The sequence below is a fragment of the Canis lupus genome, chromosome 33, assembly GCF_011100685.1.
Source record: "Canis lupus familiaris isolate Mischka breed German Shepherd chromosome 33, alternate assembly UU_Cfam_GSD_1.0, whole genome shotgun sequence".
In the NCBI taxonomy this organism is placed as follows: domain Eukaryota; kingdom Metazoa; phylum Chordata; class Mammalia; order Carnivora; family Canidae; genus Canis; species Canis lupus.
In genome coordinates this window covers 12,230,983-12,255,041 of record NC_049254.1, presented here as the reverse complement: position 1 = coordinate 12,255,041, position 24,059 = coordinate 12,230,983, and the positions used below count along the sequence as shown (strand labels likewise).

General features: G+C 35.6%; 2 long non-coding RNA genes across 5 annotated transcripts in view; one reads left to right on the top strand and one right to left on the bottom strand.

Moving 5' to 3' along the window:
• LOC111093736 overlaps positions 1 to 2,862 on the bottom strand; it is a 49,882-nt gene extending 47,020 nt beyond the window's left edge. Inside the window, exon 1 of the long non-coding RNA XR_005383060.1 lies at positions 2,080 to 2,862. This is a non-coding gene — a long non-coding RNA (uncharacterized LOC111093736). The remainder of the gene's footprint in view (positions 1 to 2,079) is intronic.
• A 97-nt stretch (positions 2,863 to 2,959) lies between these two features.
• Positions 2,960 to 24,059, top strand: part of LOC111093774 — a 76,311-nt gene continuing 55,211 nt past the window's right edge. For 2 of the 4 annotated variants that reach the window (XR_005383234.1, XR_005383233.1), the window contains exons 1-4: positions 2,960 to 3,355; positions 17,984 to 18,322; positions 21,629 to 21,738; positions 23,630 to 23,661. This is a non-coding gene — a long non-coding RNA (uncharacterized LOC111093774). The remainder of the gene's footprint in view (positions 3,356 to 17,983; positions 18,323 to 21,628; positions 21,739 to 23,629; positions 23,662 to 24,059) is intronic. The other 2 variants (XR_005383236.1, XR_005383235.1) reach the window with 1 other exon arrangement.

Here is a 24,059-nt window from a genome sequence, read left to right as displayed (position 1 = left end):
TAGTAGATAGCTCCTAGATGCATTAAATTTTTGGTTAAAAACCCTGTGGGCCACATTAAGCTCTAGGCCCAGATGGCTTTGTTCATGAATGTTGCCAAGCATTTGAGGAAGTAATAATACGGTCTACAATAATACTTTTTTACACACATCAAAAAAAAAATCAAGAAAAATTAATATATCCCAACTTATTTTATAAACCAGCATTACCCTAATAAGAAATGAAAACCATAGACAAATATCTCCCATGAACACAGATGCAAAAATATCTTGCAAACTTTCAGTAAATCATGTCCAAAAAATATTAAAAAGGGTAATGCATATTGATCAGAGGAATTAACTCAGAAAAGTGCAGTTTAGCTTTCAAAATAAATCAATGTGACTTACCCTACTAACAAACTTTTGAAAAGAAAGAAGAAAATCCATATATACATTTTAAAAGATTGGGAAAAAAATCTCTTGGCCCTATCCAACATCCATTCCTGATAAAAGTCCCCACCAAACTAGAACTAGAAGGGAGTTCCTCAACCTAATAAAATATATCTATAAAAAATTGACAGCTAAGATCATAATTAATGGTGAAAGATTAAATATCTCCTGAAGGTAAGGAAAAAAACAATTTATGCTTTACCATTTCTATTCAACAGGGTACTAGTGGTTCTAACAATACAATAAGGAAGAAAAAGGAGGAGGATTAAAAGGCATCCAGATTGAAAGGGAAGCAAAACTGTTTTTGTTTTCTGACAATATGATTGTCAATGTATAAAGTCCTATTGAATTTACAATTTTTTTTAAAACCTACTAGAGGGCAGCCCGGGTGGCTCAGCGGTTTAGCACTGCCTTCAGCCCAGGGACTGATCCTGGAGACCCAGGATCGAGTCCCACATCGGGCTCCCGGCCTGGAGCCTGCTTCTCCCTCTGCCTGTGTCTCTGCCTCTCTTTCTCTCTGTGTGTCTCTCATGAATAAATAAATAAAATCTTTAAAAAAAATAAAATAAAAATTAAAACCTACTAGAGAAAATAAGTGAATTCATCTAAGTTGTAGAACACAGGATCAATATGTCAAAACAGCTGCATTTCTATGTATTAACAACAAATATTAAGAAATTAAAATTTGAAAAAGAAAAATATATAAGACCTCCTCATTAAGACATATTCATGCTTTTGATAACTGAATGTTGTTGATGTCAATTTTTCCCCAATTACTAGAGTCAATGCAATAATGCAATCCCAATCAAAATCCCAACATGTACCTTTTTATTTTTTTGTAGAAATCAATGAGCTGATTTTCAAATTTATATGGAAATTCAAAAGACCTAGAACAGCCAAAGTAACTTTGAAAAAGGACAAATTTTGAGGACTAAACAGTACGTCACTTCTCAGCCTCACACAAGTTCAGGGCTGACATTTACACAGACCTTGAGAGTACTGCTTCCTTCAATTTTGTGTCTTAAATTTAGATGCATTACTTGCTTTTCATAGGCATGGCCCTGATCAAAACAGTGTGGTATTGACATCGACATCAATAAAGAGATAAAGGCAATATAATCATGCATTGAAATCCACAAATATATTAAGAGAACAGAAGCCAGAGTCCGGAAATAACCCCACACATATATGGTCAATTGATTTTCAACAGATGAAGAGACAATTTAAGGTACAATAGTCACTTCTTCAAAGACAAATAACAGCCAAAAAGTGCATGATGAGATAGTCAACATTGTTATCTATCATGGAAGTCAAATCACAATGACAGTATTACTTTACGTCCACTAGGGTAATTATAATCAAAGAAACAAGTTGGTAAAGATACAGAGAATTGGAACCCTCATATACTAATGGTAGAAATGTAACAAAGGCAGCCAGTGTATAAGACAGGCAGTTCCTCAAAAAATTAAATATAGAAATATTCAGATTGGACAAATCCGTAGAGTCAAAAAGTAGAAAGCATTTGCCTATGTCTGGAGCTAAGGGGATTTTGTGGGAAATCTGGAGTGACTCAAAGGGGTATATGGTCTTTTTGGGAGGTGATAAAATTGATTGTATCTATGTTAGTTTGCTAGAGTTGCTATAATAAATTACCATATAGTTGGTGGTGAAAACAAAATTTCTTGTCTCACAGGTCTGGAGACTAAAATCAAGGTGATAGCAGATTCGGTTCCTTCTGTGGGGATGATCTGTTCCAGGTCCCTGTCCTTGTTTGTAGATGGCCATGTTCTCCTTTGAGCTCTTCACATCACCTTCTCCTTATGCATCTCTTTGTGTCCAAAATTCCCCTTCTTATAAGGACATATGTCATATTGGATTAACCACCCCCATTACTTCACTTTAGACCTTATTTCCAAAAAGGTCACATTCTGAGATACTGAGGGTTATGACTTAGACATATGAATTGGGGGTGGGTGAAGCTCAATTCGACCTATCACTGTAGTGATGGTTGTATAACCTTTAATATTTTAAAAACCACCGCCCAATCTTATACTTCAAATGGGTGAATTGTATGGTATGTGAATTATATCTCAATAAATGTTATAGAACAGAAAAAGAAAAAATGTAAAACAAACCTTAAAAAAAAATACAACCAATTTTTTTTTAAAGCCAAAATTTTAACAGGTATCTCACCAAAGACCTAATAATTACACATAAACATGTGAAAAGTTCTCAACATCATTAATCCTTAGGGAAACTCAAATCCATTATGTGATACCACTGTATGTCAAGTAAAACTACTAAATTTAAAAACTGACTGTACCAAGTAATAGCAAAGATAAAGAGCAACTAGAAATCTTATGGACTACTTATCAGAGGTCAAAATTTTTCAGCCACTTTGGAAAAAAGTTTGTCAGTTTCCTATGAAGTGGAACATATAATTTCGTTCCTAGATACTATCCAAAGTTGTGTAATAGAGAATTTGGCTGGAGGCTTCTGGAAAAGAACCTCTACATCCTCAGAATTCCCTGGTAATAGCAGTGCCTGTGTTATTCATGATGGGCTTCTGGGACCACACCCTTTGAGATTATGTTAATGAGCTGAGTCATTCTGGATCCCTAGATGATTTCAGGATGGAGGCTAACCATGCCAGAAAGATTGACTAAGAGATTAGAGTGTTAGAGTTTTAGGTCCATATGATATCAGTCCAAACTGGCAATCTTCAGGGAGTGGAGGGAGGCATAGAATTGATTCCTGTAGCCAATGATTCAACCAGTCATGCCTAAGTAATGAACCTCCACTAAAACCTTTGGACACTTGAAGCTCAGATGAATTTTCCAGATTAGTGAAACACATAGATGTACTGGACTGGTGATGCATCCTGAGGACATGGAAGCTTCACATTTGGGACCCTTCCATACCTGACCTTGTGTGTCTCTTCTTTTGGTTGGTTTTTATTTGCATCCTTTTTCAATAATAGTTATAAGTACAGGAATTTCCCAAGTTCTGTGAGTCATTCTAAAGAATTACCGTGAGAGGTTAGTGGGAACCCTGAATTTGTAGTCAGTTAGTTAAAAGCGTGGGTGGCCTGGAAACCCGGGAACCTGTGAAGTTTGATCTGAGTCTAGGCAGCATCAAAATTGCATTGTATCCAAGAAAATTGAAAACATATCCATGTAACACTGTATGAATGTTCATAGGAGGTATATATAAAATGGCCCCAAATCTAAAATGGCCCCAAATCTAACTTCAATAAAAAATAAATATATTTTTTTAAAAAATGGCCCCAAACTGGAAACAAATATCAAACAATGAAAACATATGCAAGTATATAAGTAGTGGTATATGTATTCAATGCAATATTACCAAAAGGCAGAAAGACATAAATTATTGATACATGAAACAAATTAACAAATTTCAAAAGCATTATATTAAATAAAATAAGCCAGATGCATGTAAAAGATTAATATTGTATGACTCCATTCATGTGAATTCTATTGACAGAAAGTAGATCATTAGTAGCCAGGAGCTAAGAATGGAAGAAAGGCATTTGTCTGTAAAGTGGATTGAAGGAAATTTTGGGAGTGATGGAAATGTTTTATATCATGATGGTAGTGGAAGTTACATGATTTTACACAGTATCTTAGCCCCAATGTCACATAAATATGTAATAATCACCTCTAGTAAGATTGTAAATACAAATCTGCCTCAACTTACAATGGGGTCATTCAATATAATTAACTTTCTAAACATCATAGCTTAGCCTAGCCCACCTTAAATATTCCCAGAACAATTACATTAGCCTACAATTTGGCAAAATTATCTAACACAAAGTCTATTTTATAATAAACTGTTGAATATCTCATGTGACTTACTGAATACTGTACTGAAAGTGAAAAACAGAATGGTTGTATAAATAGAGAATGGTTGTGTTTATCCTTGTGATGGTGGGGCTGATGAGGTTGTAGCTCCCTGTTGCTGCCAATCATCACAAGAGAGCAAAATACCACATATCACTAGCCCAGGAAAAATCAAAATTAAAAATTTGAAGTATAGTTTCTATTGAATGTGTAATCACATTCACACCATTGTAAAATCAAAAAGTGTGAAGTGGAGACTTTCTGTATAACTCTAAATGGTAATATTCAATTCACTGTGTCTTTGGAGGTTATGTGGATGTGTTCAATGTGTGAAAATTGATCAAACTCTACCCTTATAATTTGTCTAATTTGTGGTATATGTATTTTTTATCAGTATTTTGTGTTTTAAAATATTGTTTGCAACTCAATAAGGTTTTAAACTTTACTTTGTATAGTTCTTATACATTTCTTCTTAAGTTTATTTCTAATCATTTATTTTATGGCTTTTACAAATATAGTAATAGAATGTTCTCTCTTTTTAAAAAAAATATTTATTTATTTGAGAGAGAGAAAGTGTGAGCGAGGGGAAAGGCAGAGGAAGAGGGAAAGAATCTCAAGCAGACTCCCCACTCTGTGTGGAGCTTAAAGTGGAGCTCCATCTCAGAACCCTGAGATCATGACCTGAGCCAAAATCAAGAGTTGGACGCTTAACTGACTGAGCCGCCAGGTGTCCTACAAGGTTCTTCATTATATTTTCTAATTTATATTTAGCATTTATGAAAAAACACTGGATTTAAATAAAATAATTTTGTAACCTATTTTCCTGAATTGTTTAACTATTGCTAATCTTATCTACTAGCTTTTTTTCAGTGTTGTCACCCAGACTATTAAACTGATGGTAAATAATAATTTTGTTGGATTTTCCCTAATGTTTGTGATTCTCACCTTTCTTTTTTTGTCAATTGCTACTACCTCAAAGTTGTAGGAATATGATAAATGATAATGGTGATTTCATACATTTTACTCCTTATTTGAATGATAATTTTTTTTCAATATTTAACTCTGAAATATGATGCTGGCTAGTTTAGCATGTATATTTTCAGGTAAAGAATGCTCTTTCCCCCCTATATTACTAAGATTATAAAATCAGAAATGCATAGTGAAATTTTATCCAATGCTTTACGTCATTTATTGTAAAATCTTTTGATTTTCATCTTTCGGTCAAGTATTTGTTCTATTACTTTAATTGATTTCTTATTTATCTTTCTCTACAGTGCTGAATAAATCTCATTTTCTATTATTCTTTCAATTTTCTATAAGATTAAATTTGGCAATTTATTGTTTAGTATTTAAGCATCTTTATTTTGTGGTCTGCTTTTCTGTGAGTTCTTAATCAGGTTCAGGATATAAGACAATTCCTTAGCCATAAAAAGATGTAAGGCTTTTATTTATTCTCAGTGTTCTAGTAACAGACAATATTTGGTCTTTAAGGATTTGAAAGCTTTTCCATGAAAGCTCTAGGACTCAAACTCAATTGATAAGATGAGAGGTTTAGAAATTATGTTTCCTTGGGGAACCATAGAAATTATTTTGCTGGTTCTGGACGACTAGAACCCAGTGGATTAAAATAACCAAGTGTTCCCCTTCACTGGATAAGTTAAGGGAGGTTGAATGATAGAATTATTAATCTTCTTTTTCCTTTATCTCATTCAAATATCTTCCTCAATAACAACTTTACTAGTCATAGGGTTGCAAAGAGCCCCTCTTTCTCAAGGGCTTCATCCACCAGGGCCACAGCAGGACCTGGGTCATTGTCACCACAAGGGTGGTTCACAGACATGGTCCCTAAAGAGAAACCAAAATGCTCAGGGTAGCAAATGTTCCCTTGGCAAGGAGGATACAACCTTGAACCATAGGTCAGTGGAGCCAGATAAAGAACTTATCTGGGTGCCAGGGTTGAAGATATACTACAGCAGATGGGAGATGATAGAAACTGAACAGAGCTTCAATATAGATTCAAAAGGGAAAATATAAAATGCAGAGAGATCAACAAAGTCCCATTCAGATCATATCTTACCAGTATAAAGTGCCTTAAATCGAACTTATTGTACATTTGATTTCCAATAGATCACATTTTGGCCAATAGGCTACGTGCTTGTAAGATAGTAGTTACACCATGTAAGTCCTGAAAAGTATTCAGGAACAATGATAGTAGACCAAAACCACACTAAGAATCTAGAGACTGATAGGACATGCTTCTTTATTTTCTTTTTGCTTTGACAAAAGTCCATTCAACATTGTGTTGGTGGAAAACTGGGAAGTTCTTTCTTACCTCTTCTCCCTCTCACCTTCCTTTTCTCCCTACTTTGCTTGCAGCTTCCAGGCTTCATCCTGTTTCAGCCCCTAATATCCCACATTGTAGAATCTCCTAAAGCCTCTTTGCTTGAGCCCTACAATGATGTGCTCTTCACTCTCTTCCAGGAGGGCTCCATCTTTCAGTGTTGAGAGCATATACAATAAATCTTTATTTTTCTAAATCTAACTGCCTCTCATGGCATAACTGTGTTGTGTTATTATGCAAAAGGATCTTCTCTTCAACAGGGATAAGGATGGACAAATGGAAAGACCGCCTCTTGCTGCAATGATAACATTATAATTCCTTGCTCTACTTTAAACTCTTTGAACTTCCTTTTCTGAAGGCTTGTTACTTTGAATTCTTTTGCATGCAGTGCCTATGAGGCAAATACATTAAATAGAATGACAAAGACAGATAAAAAGAAAAAGAAGACATCGGTACTCACATATCTAGTCAGAGCACACCTTAGAGTAATTTGCCATCCACAACTTCAATAGCACTGAGAATAGGACTATCACCATTTTTACCCACCCCCATGACTGTTGTTAAATAGAGGCCTAAAATGAGAGAGAATATAAGCCATAGCGGTAACATATTTTCTTGGTTAGGCATGAAAAAAATCAGAAACTAAATATTTCGTACATAGAAATAGTTTGAGAGTAATGCCACATACTACTAAGAAACACTTTATTGGGATCATTACTTTGGTAGTGGAAGAAACATCAAAACATTCTATTGCTGTAATTTGTCTTTGAGTCTCCAGCATTACATGCTCCTTATGCAGGGACATTTCCTATTCTATCCAATGCTTGCAATCATTGATAAGAAGATAAAAACCACCAAAAACAAGTAAATTTCATGTTAAAAACGGGTCCAGAGTTTGATGGCCTTTCACTTTGTAAATTCTTTTTTCTCAGGCTTACTACTATGTATTAACATGAAGGTAGAAGAGAATCAAATCCGAGTCCATTTCATGGCCAGACTACCAGTACAATATAATTTAATGGCTATTTTTAAAGGTTTGGTAGGAGTCATTTTTGAAAAATATATTTCAATTTATTTTTCAAGCTTATTTCTAAAAGACAGAGAAAAACCCACTCTGTCTCAAAAATCAAAGAAGGTAGTTTAATAGGCAGAGTACTTGTCATTTGACAAAAAAAGAAATAATAATAATAAAAAAACTTCAGATTTCTACCAGAGGCAAGATAAAAAAGATCAATTCAGCCTTTTAAAGAAGCAATGATTCAGAAAACCAATCACATCAGGACAGGGCCTGCTGTTTAAACTGCTTAGATTTTACAAGGTGCTATTAGGTATACTTAAAGTTGATTGGCCTATAAATTGGAAAAAAAAATCCTTTTGGTATCTCAACAAAAGGAGAGATTTCTGTGAGTTCTAGAAGGCTCTCCAGGACAAGATAATGAGGAAATTGTACTTCACTTCTATTTCTTCATCTCCTTTTCTACCCCAGGTTTAGTTCTTCTTCATCTCAGGAAAGATAATTAGATTTATCATCACTAATTCTACTTTTTAAGAGACTTATAAAGCAATAATAAGCAGTTTTATTTTGCTGAAGAACATATATGTTTCTTTCACTCAGTGAAATGTTCTCCTTTCCAGATTACATGTGAGAATATAAGACTGAAATCAGGCATTAACTCAGACCATTTGAAGTATGAATATAGTGAAAATGTATATGTACCCCAAGCAAGGGCTCAAAGCAAAGGGAATTTGAATTAAAGAAACAGTATAATGTGTGTTGGGGGCGGGGGGGGGGGGGGTGGGGAGCAGCCGAAGTTCAAACTTTGAAATCAGAAAGGCTTAGGTTTAGATTTTCATTCTACTATTAGTAGCCTGTTTCTTCATCTGAGAAATACAGATAATAATAAATCAAGCATTATAGGATTGTTGAGAAAAATTGATGAACTAACAAATGTGAAATGCATGGCATACTGCTTGGCACACAGGAGTTTCAGTAAATGTTATTATGGTCCAAGCAAGCTGCTGAGACTAGCATTTCTCTCACACAGATGGGGGCAGATGTCGACTGCTGATGTTGTCGGGTTCTTTCAAGGCCCATCCCACATCATTTTCAGCATTGAGCAATCCGAGTCTCGCACTCCCTTTTTCACTGGACCTCAGATGTCACCCAGATCTCAACCTGCACAGACCCCATCCCCACAGTGATAGAGGCTGTTTCCACCAGCCTCAGCAGCCATGTGCCAGACCCCAGTCTCTACTGTCCTCAAGCCTTGAACAATGCTCTGCACACCTGCAGCAACAGCGCTTTTCAGCAGTCTTACTGGAAAACCAGCCTCATGTTTCCATAATGTCAGGTCATCACCCAGATGAGTTTTTGTCTGATTAAGATCTCAGTGCCCAAACGAGCTCTTCCATCACAGTGTTCTCACACACAGCTGGCTCTTCATGCCTTTCGCTCTAGTACTCCTTTCCCAGTACTTCCATTGCACAGGCTGAAGACACTTGTATTCCTATTTCCCTTTTCACTACCATTTATAGATTCCTGAACTCTTTTCCATAGTCACTGAAAAATCTTGGCTCATGATCTCTTCCGTATGGTATCATGAGACATGAGTGAAAAGAAAAGAAAAACAAGTAAGCCAGTTCCACCATCCTAAGTACTTTCAATTTCCATGTCAATGACCAATTCGATGAACAACATTTACTACTTCTTGAACTCTTCCACTCCATTCAACCTTACCCATGCCTGCTCACTAACTGGAATCTAAATATTCTCATTACGTTTTCCTATCACTCTTTTTATTATGCAGTGTTGCCTGTCTCCAAAAGTATGATTGATTAACTAAATGAGATCATGCATGCTAAGTAGCTAGTTCTGTGTTTGGTATGTGGGACAGCACCTAATAAAAGGCAGCCACCTGTCCTTCAGTCTCAATGTTAATGGGCAAAGTTATGCAATATTGTTCTTTTTCATTCTCCACACCGCTTTAAAATATATGTTGAAACGACACCACTCAGAGTGTCATAAAACATATAGGAAATTGTAAATTTGCCATTATAAATAGCACACTATACACATAGCAAAACAATTGTTAACTATTTACATGTATAAACCATATGTCTATGTTGCTTTTTCTTTGTGAAAGAAGCATCCTTATTTTTCAAAATATATGATTATGCAAAAGTTTCAATAAAAACATTTATAATTCCTTTCAACAATCAGATGTTTTTAACAAGAGTCATTCACAGAAAATGGATAAGGTATTTGGATTGTAATTTGTAATTTGTTTGTAAAGAAAACCTTATTTATAGCTTTTATTTCCAGAATCAAAGCTAGAAATATCCTTATAGGTCCTCTAGAACAGCTCTGTGCTCCAAAATGATGACAAGATGGTCTTCAAAACCAAAGGTCTATACCAATAGCAGGAACCTATCTTCCCCAAAAATGTTTTGGCAAAAGACTACAAAAGAAATATAGAGTAGAAACGAAAATACCTAATTTCTATTCTCTGATTTAATATAAAGAGCACAAAGATGACTCTTAATATCACGACAGGAGAGTTCCCATTATGTGTCTCCTGGGAAGATGAATGTCATTTCTACTCACCCCTGAATTATATTATTTTTGACTCCCTTCATTAATCAACACTGAAATACTTATTGATGTGGTGTTATAAAAGAAAACGGTTAAACTAGGGAAAATATTAGCAAAGTGGAAATTCCTAACACATTACAATATGTTTAAATGCCTCACTAGAGGCTTATCTGAAGTTCGTGTTATTATGATTTGCTTTTATGTGCTTGTTTTCCCTTCATCCCCTATGGACCAATTGACATTTTTCAGTCATTGAAAGGCCTTGCTCCTGCTCATGCTTAAAGCATTAGAAGAAAACAAAAAGCAATTCACCACTCTTCTTGTCTTTCCACCTAATAGAGGTACTTGTTTATTTTTTCCAGAGAACTGGTTTCCACTTGCTAACTTTTTACCTAAATGGCATGTTGTCTTTGATCTCTGCATAGTAAGCTTTATGTTCAGTACGATGAAGAACTAAATGCTCGCAACTGATTTCTAAGGACGTGAAATCAGGAATATTATTATTATTATTATTTAAAGATTTTATTTATTTATTCATGAGAGAGAGAGAGGCAGAGAGAGAAGCAGGCTCCATGCAGGGAGCCTGACGTGGGACTCGATTCCAGGACTCCAGGATCACGCCCTGCCCCAAAGGCCGGCGCTAAACCGCTGAGCCACCCAGGGTCCCCTACTCAGGAATATTATTGATGTTGTCAGATATGCCATACTCCCAATTTCTTTATACTTAGTACAAGTCTTTGACTACCTTCAGTGACCTCCAAAACCTGTTCAAGGGACACCTGAGTGGCTCAGTTGGTTAAGCATCTGCCTTCAGCTCAGGTCATGATCCCAGGGTCCTGGGATTGAGTACTATACCAGGCTCACTCTACTGCTTCCCCTGCTTTTGCCCTCTCTCTGTGTGTCACATGAATAAATAAAAATCTTTTAAAATAAATAAATAATAAATAAATAAATAAATAAATAAATAAATAAATAAATAAAATTCTGTTCTAATGTAGCACATACATGATATCTATATTCTAATACATTTGGTTTGCTTTATGGTTATTGAAATAGTGCATGTTGATAAATCCAACAAAAAATCAAATGGGTGATATTTCTTACCATTTAACAATAATGAAACAAGTAATGACCATTAAAACTTTAATTATGTTACAAACAGTAAGTTATTTTTCTACATTCTACCTAGGCAGTTAACAGCTTGTCAGAAAATATTGAAGTTTCTATCATAATAATTCTTAACTTTTCATATGTATGAATAGTTAAAATATTCAGCAGACACACATACAAACAGAGATCTTGGCTTCTTTTTGCGCTGTTCAACGTCTTCCTGTAGCACTTAAGAAAGTAAGTTAACCTATCTGAATTTAGTTTCTCACAGGTAATGCATGAAGAAAAATTCTACGTCCATTTCAAAAGGATGAAACCAAGATTGGGAAAATATATATAAAGGTTTCTACAATACCTAGAAGTCACTGAGCAAAATTTTCTTACATTTCTTTTCCTTAGCTCAGATTTATCGAAAGAGAACGAGTTGATCAAACCAGGAATTATATAGGAACTACAATAAATATGTAGTGAAAAATAATTATGTAAAAGATATTCTTTTTTATGATGTTAGCTACTATTTAGTCACCGTACCTCTGGTATGTATGTATAATCTTTTCACTGACACTCCCACCAGATGGCAATGTTAAGACTTATGTTGCTATTTGATTGATTATAGATAAGCATATATTTTGGAGACATGATTGCTGAACCGACTGAAGTATTTGTTAATACGTTTATTTTGGTCTCCCTTTTTCTTTGTTGAATTCACACACCTTTATGTCATCTTTTAAATTGAGTTTGGCATTAACTTCAAAGAACCTGATGGTTGTCATACTATGAAAATCACTATTGTTACTGGTAGTTAGGAAAGCTTCTTTTGAACTAATTCTTAAAGGTATTATGAAGTCCTTTCCATAAAATAAGATTTACTTATTGTCTCATAACAATTAATAAAATCAAAACACAGAAGCTAATTAGACATTGCTCATTAAGAATACTTGAAGCAGGGAAAATATGAAAAGATTATGAGCTTTATATTCTAAGGCTCGAATATTATTGGGAAAGTGGAATAAAAGGGAAAAAGAGAATTATTTATATTACACAAAACAAAAGCCAAGAAAATTTTTCTAAAAAGAAAAGCAGAGAGAATTAGATGTTCAAGTCTTTGCAGTGGCATGCTACCCAAAGTCTATTTCTCTGGTCAAAAGTATCACCCAAATGAAAATAATGTAGTTTTTGTTTCTTTGTTTGTTGTTTTGGGATTTTTGTTGTTGTTACTGCTTGTATTTAGTAAACAACTGTTATCTAGATAGGATTAAGATTTATACCACTCCTTCTCCAAGTGTGGGTCTGCAGACTAAGGTTGCTGTACAAACTATGTTATTAGTGACAAGGCCAGTTAGAAATTTAGAGTAAGCATTCATGGCAATTTGGCAAGGTAATTGTGTTTATTGAATCTGACGGTGAAAAAAACAGGATTTGTGTTTTGTTTTCTCTTTTTTTATTTCATTTTTCTAGTAATTCATTTTTAATGTATTTTATTTAAAAATATGACTCCAAAATGAACTGGAAGGCGGATGTGGGAGGAACTGGCCTTTCTATACAGGAGCTTTATATCTTCCATAGGTATCTTTAAAATGATTCCAGATCTTTACACAGTTATATCTATGAAGCATAAGTTCTTTCTCTTAGATTCCATAACCTTTTTTTTTCCACCCCAATTACAATAACATTGGACAGGAAAGCAGTGGGATTCTATTTTATACTGATGTCAGCTGACAATGAGGCTTTATGTTAGCCTATGCCTTTTTCATTTCCTAGTCACTGAAAATCAAGCTTCCTTGATCTTAAAAGAAAACTAAAGTCACATTGAATTATGATGTGATAAACCTGAGATGTAATCATCTAGTAGGCTTTATTGAGGCTCTACTCAATATTCCACAATGCTCAGTCTTCAAAAGACTTGAAAAGTCTGTTTGGAACAAAGATAAGTCCCCTGGAAACAATTATTAAACAATACAGTTGTCACAGTTAAGTGCTAACTTTTAGGCTGCTGATTCTAAGTGGTGGAGGAATTCAGAAAAGGAAATCAGTTTTCTCACCTGTGTAACCAGGTGATAACCCCTACTACACATGAGCATGAGTTAACGTATATGCCATCCAGCCCAATGGCTACCTCTTAGGTTTCTTTGTTTTATTTTGTTTTTAAAAAGGCACTTTTTGAAAGGATGAAAGGATGAAGGTTTTGAAAAAGGCACTTTTTGAAAGAATTCACATAGAAAAGAAAGGATAATTTTGTATAAGAGCTTTTGCATTGGTAAAATGCAAAATACTTCCTATTGATACTGTGAGAATTCCTGCAGGAAAAACAGAGGAACAAAACCAGCTTTGGAGAGAGCTCCAGAGATGGCATTTTGTTTACTGTGATCCGTAAGCTCTGGTCTCACTACTAAACTCACATCCACCTCCATGATCAAACTCCCGTAGACACCAGTGCAGGTTTCAATACGCCCCTACATTTGTAACAAAAGGATTTAGCTTGTGACATAGAATAAGATCAAGCAATGATTTTCATCCTCGCTCTCCTTGAATGAGAAAGACTAATGATGTTTTTTTCAAAAATAAGACTACTGATGTAAGTGATGACACAAGTAACCTAATCGCTTGTTTCCTTCCAGTTAGTTTAACCAAAGTGGAAACTATGAAATAGGGCACAAATAGCAATCATTATTTCCTGTCTTTCAGCCTTCCCCCAGCCTTCTGCCTGTAAGTCAGCAAAGTTCTAAGGCTTTCTAAACTTTCATCTTTTTCCTCACTTTGTAACTTGAGCTTGATTGTTCCCTCTCTGCTGTGGGAGAAAACCATATTCTGTAATCTTTAAAAACAGAAGTTCTAAAAGTTCCATTTTATTTTAAAATGATTTGAATAATGAAAAGGTCTAATTTATTTCCATTTCTCCTTCCTTCTCATGTTTTCTCTGTCACAGAGCTCATCTTTGTACCTGAGCTTATTCCCCACAGGTAAGTCAGTCAGGCCTTGGCTCCACGGAAGAGCATTTCCTTTAGAAGCTGTCAGGAGTTGCCCCTACAGAAAGATGTTTATAATTGGATCTCTCTACTTTAGCAATAGTGATTCCAAATGGCTGCTCCTAGAGGAAGATAAAATTTCCAGCTCCAAAATGGTGGGGTAACAGAGCCCTCCCCTCAACTGCTCTTAAGTGAAAGGACTATATGCTTTGAACTTCCTGACTGGTTAGATATTACGAGAAGACTTCTGGGGTTAGGCAGTTTCCTTTGTGGGAGAATTGCACAGTAGCCTCCCCTTATCTGCTGGGGATACATTTTAAGAGCCCCCAGTGGATGCCTGAAACTGTCCATAGTACCATGTCCTATGCTTACTGTTTTTCCTATAGGTACATTCCTATGATAAAGCTTAATTTATAAATTAGGAACTGTAAGAGACTGACAACAATAATAATGACATAGAACAATAATAACAGTATATTGTAATAGAAGTTATGTGATATGGTCTCTCTCTCTCTCTCTCTCTCTCTCTCTCAAAATATCCAATTGTACTCCTTCTTCTTTTTCCTTGTGATGAAGTTGAGATGATAAAATGCCTACATGATGAGATGAAGTGAGGTGGATGGAATAGTCACTGCGACCTAGCATTAGATTATAATTGACTTTCTGACCCTATGACGGAAGGAGGTTTCTGACCCTATGACGGAAGGAGGATCATCTGCTTCCAGACTGGGGTGGACCGCGATTAACTGAAACCATAGAAAGCAAAACCATGGATAAGGGGAGACTCCTGTAGCTGCTGCTCTTGCTCTGTAGAGACCTGCATGAGTGAAATACTGACTGTGCTTTTCTCTCAGCACTATGACGACTGTTAACTATCAGTTTTGTGCATCCATAGCTGACTAAATCAATTCATAAAGTTTGAATCTTAAAGCTTAGCACATGGAACACTGGAGAACATTAGGTGAAGTTATCAAATACACAAACCCATTAAAGCAAAGGCAATATGAAGAGGAGAGCAGAGCTCTGACGTAAACTTGATAACGGTTCTCATTATCACCTAAGCAATTGCATAGAAGATCCTCTTTCCAAAAGAATCTCATTTAAGGCTTGCAAGAAGCCTGTGAAGTTGGAAAAGCCAGTATTGTACCCCTGTTTTATAGCTGAAGAAACTGAGGCTCTAAGAGGTTGGGTGACTGACAAGTGATGGAGCCAGGACATGATGAACATCTATAAATGTCTATTCTGAGCCTCTTTCCTGGACTCAGGCTACCTCACCACATCAGAACCACCACAGGAGGAGCGAGCAGTGATAAAAGGCCTGGTGAGAACAGTGGTGACAAAACAACAATAGTAAAGCCACATTGTTTTCTTTTTGCATTAAATTAGGTGGTCTGAAACTTAGATTCTCTTTGAAAAGACTTATTCCCAAAACCCACCACCTTTATTGTTTATGACCATACTAATTGGTTCTTACAAAACCAAACTCCAAGACAAGGTTTTGTGTGCAAGTGTTTATTTGAGAGGGAAGTCAAGTGAGAGAGCACAGAAATGAGACAGAGAAGGGAAGAGGACCAATAAAGAGCACACTCATGAATGGGGTTATCCACTGTCCATAGGGGGATCCTATGGGGGAGCCCTTGGAAAAAGTATGAAGAACAAAACACAATTGTCTCATGAAGGAAAAGGAAGCTGGGCTATTACACATCGAATATTGTGTCAACTGAGGATTTCTCATTGATGCCCTGGCATTGCTGGGTCTACTCCACTTTGTATGGACCAGGCAGGCTCAGGGCAGAGAGAAAACCTTCATACAGAGAGAGACATAGAAAGCCATAGTGGCTAGGGAGGAAACAGAGAGATGAGTGACTATCAGACGGGATACTAACAGCATCTGCTAGAATGACCCGGAAAGAAGTTGAGATTACAGGGTGTTTTGATGATTGCGCACAGAATAGACTGAGTAGAACAGCGAGGCAGAGAAGGTGAGTTTTTTCCCTTTCGTAAATATCTGTCACTGGAATACACATTTACTCTGTGTGTGTGTGTGTGTGTGTGTGTGTGTGTGTTTGAATATATGAATGTGTGTGGGTCTCTCTGTCTGGGTATGTGTATCACTCCTTCAGTCAGACTTCAACCTACCACATTGATTCAGTGCAGAATTTCTTCATTTATGGGCCAAAATTTAGGTCATGAGAGGTCAAATTTTATTCTATGATCTCAAACTAAAAAACTCAAACGAATTATTGATAACTCCATTAAAAAACTGGACAAATTGCATGAACAGTTCTCACAAAAAGAAATATAAATGGCTAACACATGAAAAAAGATCAATTTTATCAATAATCAAAAACATAAAATTAAAAATGGAAACTTATTGAAATATGAAGTGCTTAAAAATATGTTCTCTAAGCTTTTTTTATGTCATAGAGAATTTCTTATGTTCTAATGTTGAATTTTTAAACAGCTTCAAAATTGTAGCAATGTCATATATATATATATATATATATATATACCTGGGCTTGGAAGTGGTTACACTTGAGAGTATTGTTTTTAATTTTCCTTTCTTCTCCGTTCATTTACCACACTTCCATCTTTCTTACAATGATGATATATTCTTTTTACACTTAGAAACAATTTATTAAAAATTAATAATACATTATATATCTCAAACTTTTTACTTTTCAAGAAATTACAAAACTGTCCTTACACTTACATGTATTCCCATCCTGTATCTCCTATTTGAGTAACATCATGCTACTCAAGCTCTATCGCTGAGATTCGGCAAACAATTCCGTATTCATTATGCTTGCCCTGCCCCATTCTTATAAACTTAACCTTTATTTTTTCCAGGAAAAACAAAACCAAACAAAACAAAACATGTGTATGGGTCAGTATTTCTCCTGAAGAAGCTTGTTTTCTTTGTCAGACTTTTTCTAAAGCTATTAGATTGTTTCACAGATTCGTAATCACAGGTAAATATAGAATTACAAGTGTGAGCTCATTAAAGCTTTATAAAATAATTGTTTTGTTTTTGTGTTCATTTGTTGACTTTTTTCCCTTCAATGTAAGAATGAGCTAACCACAATGTAATTTAGTATTATCTTTTCCACAAACCACAAAACATCTTGATTTATTAATTCAATACTTAAAGAAAATCATCCAAAGCAATGGACTAGGATGTTAAGTGTAATGAGCTTAACATTCAGGAACTCAGTTTCCAGTGAAAGCTGCATTAACTCAGGAGAATGGGATCAGTAGATATCTAATAGCTCACCTCTTACCGTAATGCTATACAATGCACTCGACACAAGTGTTTTCCTAAGTGCTTCTAACTTCAAGGGCATCTAAGAGACAAAGTAGAATTTTCCATAAATGATGTAGGTTACAAAGCATGGTAATAACAACCTGCAAAATGCTTAGAACTCATGAAATGCATAAATGCTACTATAATAGACAGGCCGTGACCATGAGAACTCACCGTAACCTCAGATTCACTTCTGATAAAAACATCCGTGGACCATTCTTCTACACATAGCTCTCCAAGTTTAATAGCATGTGACACAATCACCAGGGTCTCAACTAAACGGAGTTGAGACCAGTATCTGAGCTCCAGGCAGGCAATTTTAGGTGCTGATGCAAGTCCTACTAAGGTGATGATTAATTAATCAAGACATTACTTCTTTCACAGTTTTTGAATTAGACACACACGAGCACAGCTGGAGGCCTGTGGAAAGCAAAGAAACTGAAAAACACACAAGAGAAAGAGAATATGCAGATGCTCCGAGGCAGTGAAAGCCATGATCAAACAGAAGCTGCGAGACTGAAGGGACAGACACACAAGCAGAGAGAAGCAGAGACAGAGAAAAGCTAAGTGTTCCGAATGCCAGAGCTCTGCAAAGGCTGTCAGGCCACTAAGGCTGCTGTCATGGCCAGATTCAGATCCAGCCTTTCTCTGAGACCCAAGGACTTAGATGCTGAGATAAGAAATGCTCCTGAGTAATTGATAAACCAAGTCATATCTGAGCAGGTAAACTGAAAGAGCAGCTGTTCCTTGCAATGAAGCTGCTAATCTCACCATAGAGCTGCAGAACTCTTAGAGATGATAAAGGGACAAGACCTAAGCCACAGTAGTTTCATATCATGTGTGAAGAGACACACAAATATATCTCATTTTATTTTTCTAACACAAATACATCCAAGCATGCTAACATTCAAGAAAAGTCCATTTTAATACTGTTTAAACGTAAGAGTGCACTTATTTATAGACCTGAAGCTGGAAATTTGGAGATTTAAGGGGGTGAGGGGCTGACCTCTGATTAAATTCTATTTGGCCATCAGAACAAATAAGTACAAAAGAAGATATGCCTCTGTTTATAGAACGACAACTTAAAAATATGAATTATATTTTAAAAATTTATAAGACCAAATGGTCTCTAGTTAGTCTGTTTGTAAATTTTTTTTTTAATTTTTATTTATTTATGATAGTCCCAGAGAGAGAGAGAGAGAGAGGCAGAGACATAGGCAGAGGGAGAAGCAGGCTCCATGCACCGGGAGCCTGATGTGGGATTCGATCCCGGGTCTCCAGGATCGCGCCCTGGGCCAAAGGCAGGCGCCAAACCGCTGCGCCACCCAGGGATCCCTTGTTTGTAAATTTTTGTTTTGTTTTGTTCTCAATATATGTTCTTTTTCTCAGCATATAGGTGCAGTTTCTGTGCTGTTTTTGGTGTGTGTATTCTGGTTTCCATAGGCACATCTCTTGAGTTTCATTTCTCTCTATACCTACAATTCTTTCATTCTCATTATAGCCTAATCAAATGCTATGTATCTCAATCTCTAGTTTAACTTCTTTCTTTTAGTTTTTTCCTTTTCTTTACATCTCTTAAATTCCTTTATTGTTTTTTGTTTTTGTTTTTACAAATAAAACACTAGGAATCAGAGAGAGAGATTAAACAGAGAGTTATGTTTCGTTCTTAACTTCAACATCAACAAAAAGTCATAGTATTGCTATTGACATATATTTTTTTAAGATTTCATTTATTTATGCATGAGAAGACACAGAGAGAGAGGCAAAGACATAAGCAGAGGGAGAAGCAGGATCCCTGAGGGGAGCCCGATGTGGGACTGGATCCCAGGACCTCAGGATCACACCCTGAGCCTAAAGCAGATGCTCAACCACTGAGCCACTCAGGTGTCCCTGCTACTGACATATTAAGGAGAAATTTAAAGCTTACTTTTGCGTGTGTTGAATGGCATGCATATAAAGTCAACTTGAGTTCCTAAACCAAACAGTAACAGAAAATGTCATCTTACTAATGATTGCTTTGCTTTTGAAAGATGGTAAGTACCAAAGAGGAGGTAATGATGGTCTTTTTAAACTTTAGGACACATGTAATACTGTAGAAAGATTTTTATTTTTTTTCCTTTTTCTCCTCACAAATGCTAGGAAATACAGGATATCACTGGCTTAAAATTAGGAAATGAGTTCTGTGAGGTCACTGAGAAAACCAACGGGATGAGCTAGGAATAAAATTACCCAACGCCTCACATCTCCTTCCTTCCTCTCCTCCTTCCTTCCTTTATGACTACTAATAGACTATTTTTCTCAATCTCTAAGAGAACCACTGTTTTTGCTATTAAAAAATGAATGCTGACTGAGAGAAGATTGCTCTAACTGTAGCTCTTTATTGTGATGTAAGAAAAAATAGCAGTCTTCTTTGTGTGACAGGAATTAGTTGATCACAGTAGTAACAATACTTTATGATATGAATTTGGAAAATGTCTTTTGGTTGACCTCTATGGAGTGTTGCTTTTAACTTTGATTCATGATCATGGATGAAAGAACCTGTGATCTAACCTATATTCTAATACAGTCATTTTTTTCCCTAATTGTAGGAAAAAAAAGTATTTTTTTAATTCCTAACACACACCTAACATTTCCTCAAATTATTTCTTATTTAACATCTTACTCATGCTATGATAAATTCATTCTTTTTTCTAATTCTCCAAAAGAACACGTTAGAAAAAATTAAGTTCTCTCACCAGCTTGTGAGATCTCAGGACCTCTCTTCACAGGAGTTTCTACTAGAATATGATACCTTCCTACAAAACTCAGAACACGGAGTCTGTGAATGAACTTTAATTGATAAGTGTTCCAGGCCTACTCTGGCAACTTGGAATCATATACAGACAGCTTAGAACTAAGGCTTCAACAATTGCATTGTTTGGAACATTCAAGAGACATGATTTGAAATGTTTATCATGTTTGTCAAAACTATCTGAAGAACATTTAAAAGTCATCTCTAAAAAAGGGAAAAGGTTTTGCTTATTTTTTTGTGTTTTTTTTGTAAATTAAAGCAATCTATAAAATCTTTATTCTTTTTTTCCACTTTGACTACAATCTATAAAGTGTTTTAAATCACTGGCTAGATAGTCTGAACATATGAACATCTTCGCATGAGATTATTACACTTATGTCAATCCACTTGACATGGCCTCCCTTATCATTCACTCAAGTCAGAGCCCATGAATTGATAATACTTAAAGCATTTGATAGCAAGTGTAAGAAAAAATGGACTGAGTCAAAACTTTATTTAAAAATAGTTACTTTTATTTATATCCTCAAATCAAAATAAGTCTCATGTGTTTTTACAAGACCTTTGTAAATTTGAGTTGAAGTTTCGCACATTTTTTTCTTTAACCATGTTAGCTTGCATAACCAAGTGCTATTCTTCCAAAGATTTATTTTTTATTATTATGTTTTGTTTGCTTATTGTTTTACACAACTGTTTACAGAACAATAAGGAATAATCAAATCAAAGCCAGAGATGAAGCTTCAGATGCCTTTAATTCTCCTCTTCTTCCCAACTGAAACATGATGTTTTGAGGAAGCAGCCCAGAAACACACAGGTTTTTGAGTAGTTGACTTAGAAACTGATCTTAAGAACAGACGGAGAATTTATACAAGAGTGAAAAAGGAAGGACATGTACCATCACAGGAGATGAGACTCTCATTTTCCTATCTTCTCTAGGCTGCTGTTTGTTTTTGAGTATCTTTTTGAGGTGGACAATCCTCATAATAATTCATCAATATTACCTGAAGTGAGGAATGCACACTCATTAAATCTGTCATCTTGAAAAGTATTTAAAATAAGCAGTGTAAGATTGCTAAAGGTTGATTCTTTCAACAAGATTCAAATCATAATGGATACCTTCTATATGCTAAGTATCATCAAAAAGACACTGGGGATACAATGATGTTTTAGTCTGTTCACACTGCTATAAGAAAATGCCACAGACTAGTTGGCTTATAAGCAACAGAATTTATTCCTTGCAGTTCTAGACGCCGAAAAGTCCACAATTGTACTGGCAGATTTGGTGTCTGGTGAAGGCCTTCTTCTGGGTTGCCAATTGCCAACCTCTCCCTGCACCTTCTCTGTGGAATAGGTGAGTAAGCTCTCTAGATCCTTTTTTATTAGGGCTCCATCCTTATGACCTAATCACGTCCCAAAGATTCACCTCCTAATGCTATCACACTGGGCATCAGGATCTCAACATATAAAATTTGGGGTGACACAAACATTCAGACCATAGCAAATGGTGAGTAAAAACAGAGAATGTCTTTCTTTCACAGACTTTACAACCTAAAAGGATGGGCAAATAACAATACAAATAAATGTAAACATTCAAATGGAGCTAGTGAAACAAAGTAAGGGTATGTGGTATTATGAATTTCTATAAGAAGGGAATTGGCTTATTTAGGAAGATCAAAGAAGGTCAAAGAAGGCTTCCATGAATAAAACGGTGTTACACTGAAATTGAAGAAGAGTTAAATAGATAGAAAGAAAGAAAGAAAGAAAGAAAGAAAGAAAGAAAGAGAGAGAGAAAGAGAGAAAGAAAAAAGAAAGAAAGAAAGAAAGAAAGAAAGAAAGAAAGAAAGAAAGAAAGAAGAAAGAAAGAAAGAAAGAAAGAAAGAAAGAAAGAAAGAAAGAAAGAAAGAGAAAGAAGAAAGAAAGAAAGAAAGGAAGAAAGAAAGAAAGAAAGAAAGAAAGAAAGATTCTTGCCACATTGAAGAAAAAAAAATAACCCATGGTGAGAGAGAGCAAAATAAACAAATGGTACAAAAAGAAGTACTGCATGCCTGGAGAACAAAACAAAGGAAGAGTGTGGTGTGAGGTAAGACTAGAAGAGTAGACAGGGCCACCACCATGCAGGACCTTGCAAGCTGTAGGGACAAGTTTTATCTTTATCCTAAAAGCAATGGAAAGCTTTATTTATGTGATGTGATTAAATATACTTTTTTAAAAAGAGATCATTTGGTAAAATCTCAAAACTAAATTAAAGAAGACCTAGGGCAGTAAAAGTCATGCTAGGTGAAAGGTGATGGTAATTGAAGAAGGAGTTCATTACGGTAGCTTTAACTGTAGGAGCTGATGATAGAGATGGAGAGAATATATCAAGAAGGTAATATTTGATGTGACTTGGTGGTAGTTGGATAAGAAATGTGAGGAGAGGGACCTGTTAGGACTGTCAGAATGACTCCTAGTGTCCTGGGTTGTGTAATAGGATGTGTGGTGAAGCCCGTCACTGAGGTAAGGGTCCCTGGAAGAGGAACCAGGGAAATAGAAGATAAGATCAGTGTGAGGTGACTTACAGAAACATTTCAGAGGTTTTAATAGGTGTTAGCTTGGGGCACCTGGGTGGTGCAGTTGGTTGAGTGAAAACAAGAGTTTCAGCTCAGGTCCTGATCTCAAGGTGGTGAGATCAAGCCCCAAGTCAGCCTCCATGCTCAGTGTGAAGTCTGCTTGACATTCTCTCTCTTTTTCCTTCTGCCCCTCATGTTTGTGTTCTCACTCTCTCACAAATAAATAAATAAATCTCTAAAAAATACAGACTTTAGCTTTATGAATCTAGAGTTCAGAAGAGGAGTCTTTGATAGAAATATAAAAGTGTAAGTTATCTGAATAGAGATGCTTATTAAGTGTATAGGTGAGAGAGAAACTGTCCAGGGAGCAGAGAGAAGAGGAGCAAATATAATCTTAAAAGGTAACATACATTCAAAAGAATCTGAGTGTGAGAACTGCAGCAACTCACTTCATTCTTTCTTTCCCTTTTAGTTCTATCCTGTTTTGAGCTTTATTTTCCTGATCTGAAAATGAGTATCATAATATCTTCCTAGGGTGGTTGTCAGATTAAGTTAACATGTTAAAGTAGCTTCCACTGTGCCTTGCAAGTAAATAAATTAAAATGGTAAAGTTTAGTAAATAGTAGAATAGAAACGTTGAAGCAGATGATAATGATTGAGGATGGTAATAGTGATTTTATTTCCACTGATCAGATCCAGTAAAGCAACAAGACCTTGCCTAAAATGTAAGTCCTTTGAATTAAAATCTTTCTGATATATTTATAGACATTTCATTTTTTTTCTTTGACAATGGAAACTGAAAATAATGTAACCTTTTATTGGTGACTCAGGATCATAATTTGAACATCGGTTATTTTTAATGTGCTCTCATATTTTCAAAGGTCACTTAGGAGTATAAACCTTAACAGTAATTAGGGCCAAATTCCTACACTGATTGACATGTTGTATCTGCTGATTAGCGTGTTCTGACATGATCACCCCTAAGATTTTGCTTTTAGTCTGCTTGAAATCAGATAACCAAGTTTATTAGAATTATGACTAAAATAAATTTAGATAAAGTGCAACCTAATGGATTCTGAATAAAGGGTACAGATATTATGACATTTATTGGAATGGATGGGGA